Raw genomic sequence first — 3,413 nt, 5'->3', positions numbered from 1 at the left:
CGGTGCTAGATGTCAAGCAAAACAATCGAAAAAAGATTCCCATCTTTTTTTTCCAAATAAAATTTTTATTAGGCTCATTTGCTTTAGCTTAACGTGGCCGATTGTCTTGTTGTTAGGGAGAGAGAAAGGGATGCCGTATTACGGGGCGGCATACTCCCCAGTTAGTACGGGGACATAGGGAGGGTGGGACCTACACAGTATTGAATTGAAATTTGAATACATCATTGGTTTGTGGCATACATCTTTTAGACACATTTTGCGTTCGATGAATCTTCATGTTTTTCAGCTTGTAGCAATGAAGAGATTATTCTGGATTGGGATGCTTCGTTGGTGTGTTCTGACGTTGATGTGACGTTTTTGGGTAGCTTCCAGCAACTCAGTCAGTTAAAGGCAGGTGCATGCTACGAAGCATCGTTTACACAGGCCATACTTCCTGCAACGTAAAGAAGAGTGCGGTAGAGCTGTAGACGAAAAAGAGATAGGGAGAGCACTAAATTTGAGCAATGATAGTTTTCAAGAAGTTATAGATGAGAGTCATATAAGGAAGATTTCGAGTTGCCAAGACGTCGCGGACTGGTACGAAGGGTGGTATACCTCGGGCCCGAGGGGAACCTATGAGTTGGGACCTGGCATCACAATACTCGACACATGTCCAAACAACATGTTCGATGTCATGATAACCCTCACCGCAAACGCAGACACCACTCTCAGCGAGCCCCACACGACGGAGATGCGCGCTGAACATATAATGATTAGACATGAGCCTTGACATTACACGAATAAAGTCTCGGCTCACGTCTAACCCCCGGAACCAAGCTTTCGTCGATACCTGTGGGATTATTGAGTGTAACCATCGTCCCAGAGTTCCACTATTCCATGTATTCTGCCAGCTAGCTAGAGTTTTCTGACGACAGCAACTGAAAAATTCATTGAAGCAGATTGGTCTTTCATAGATATCACCTTCTAGTGCGCCCACCCTGGCTAACGAGTCCGCCCTCTCATTGCCCCGTATGGAACAATGTGAGGGGACCCAAACCAAGGTAATCTGGTATGATTTTGCAGATAAAGCACTCAATTGTTCCCGTATTTTCCCCAGGAAATACGGTGAGTGCTTTCCAGGCTTCACAGATTCCCATCTTTGACGGCCGACTACGGTTCGACCACTGCCCATGGTTGATGATGGTACACCAATCAGGACGAATCATAATACCTGCTACTGTCGTTAGCTATCGCATATAACGTGGTAGCCGTATAACATTCATCAGACACCTAAATCCTATTCGCATTAGTCGGAGTCGTTTCGACAGAGCGACAGAACACGCTTCCGTCTGTTTAACCAACCGATCGACCATTAACTTGTACCTCCTCCGACCAAACCATAGTGCACCACATCATGGTTGGACTCCCTCATATGGTTGGACTCCCCATTATGCCTCACTGTTCGTACCTGTCCAGCCAAGCCGTAATGTACAACATCATGGTTGGACTCGCTCATATAGCCATTATGCCTCACTGTTCGTACCTGTCCAGCCAAGCCGTAATGTACAACATCATGGTTGGACTCGCTCATATAGCCATTATGCCTCACTGTTCGTACCTGTCCAGCCAAGCCGTAGTGTACCGCACCATGGTTGGTCGACTCACATGGCATGCACCCCCTCCGGACCAAATTGACCATACGCTCAAAATGCATTTTTTGGGCTCAAAAGTCAATATTTTCGACGCATACGTTCCGAAATGTGGTCCCCCTATAGATAGATTTGTGGCCAAAACAGGCCAACTTTATCATGATTTGTAATAACTTTAACGCGTCGGTCCACCGCAACCAGCGGAACCGTATACTACGGTACCGTCAGTGAGACAACTATGCCTCGCATCGTGCGGCAGACCGACCGGAACGTAGAAGGCGGTTTAGCTGACATGCCCACTACAAGGGCCATTAATGGTACATCATATGGCAAACTGATGGGAACATCTTAGACGAGTATGGGGATGTATCCCACTACAAGGCCATTCATGCCACATCATATGGCAAACTGATGGGAACGTCTAAGGCAAGTATGGGGATGTATCCCACTACAAGGGCCATTCATGATACATCATATGGCAAACTGATGGGAACATCTTAGACGAGTATGGTGATATATGGTAAATAAAAACTTGGAAAAAAACTCAAAAAAAATAAGCACGTCATCGAACGATCAAGTCGTTCGAGACGTGCTATACAGTCCTAGTACGATACCTCCACTAGGTCATGTACTATCCACGGGACCGATTACCAGAGTAGAATCAGTTGGCAAGAGACATAGAATGTCGCACTATACCACTATATGGTATAGTGATATAGTGCGAAAAGTTTTACTGACAGTATATTATATTGGTATTACTAATACCAGTTTTTGCAACCGGGTTACTTGACCAAGTTTCCATCTGTTGATCACATCGACCCAGTGATATAAAGTTCTGGGTCGTACATGTCGTAACAATTGTTAAGTGCACGAGTGGTTTAAGATTGGTGGTTGGTTGAAAACGTATCTATGGCTAACGCCTAGCAGCGATGCACATGCAGCGAACCGCTCCCGTATACGCGTCCGTAGTTATGTATACAGTGTTAACCGTTAACGCCTATCGATGCGGCATAGACAGCGGACCGCCCATATACGTGTCCATGGTGATGGTTCGTACCGAGAGGCATTATTTAAAATCGTTGTTACGGCTTACTTTGGTAAACGAACGTAACGACATATGGTGCGTTCTGGTAGTTTTGCGACGTACTTTCACGACGTGAAGTCCGTTTTGGAAAATCTGCGCACAAATTTTTTGTTCCATACAAATGTGACCAAGTTGCAACCGGTCAACCCGGTTTACTAAGCGTATGCCTCTCATGCTGCGGCCTTCCAGCATGTTACCCATGTACGAACTGGCACATATCCCGCACGGATAGGCATTGCGCCTACGTTCGTAACTTATCACCTATCCTGCGTACTACGCTCACGTCAATTGCATTCGATAGAGCGGGGACGGCACTACCATATGTGAAACAGCTGGGTTTAGGAAAAAAATGCGGGTGTTGACTGAACTAAATCGGTTGTTGGAATAACTAAAAAAGTGTTGGACTTAGCTAAGAAAAAAAAATCGGATAGGTTGTTGGAAAAGCTAACTGAAAATATGTAGGTTGTTGGAATTGCTAACTACGGTTTGGAGGGACAGGTACGAACAGATAGGCGAATAGCTATATGAGCGCTGGTGAAGTGGTGCACTACCGTGGCCCACTGCCAGATAGGTGGGAGCTCGGGTAAAATATTATCTCCCGGGCAACAATGAGATACCACCGTTGCTTCCGGCACTTGTCGGAGGCGTAGGAGGGAGAGTCTGTCAGGTTTCGTATCGTATTCCGAACGAATCCGGTTCAG

The sequence above is a fragment of the Malaya genurostris genome, chromosome 3, assembly GCF_030247185.1.
Source record: "Malaya genurostris strain Urasoe2022 chromosome 3, Malgen_1.1, whole genome shotgun sequence".
Lineage (NCBI taxonomy): Eukaryota > Metazoa > Arthropoda > Insecta > Diptera > Culicidae > Malaya > Malaya genurostris.
The sequence above is the reverse complement of the archived record's forward strand: the minus strand, read 5'-3'. Positions refer to the sequence as shown.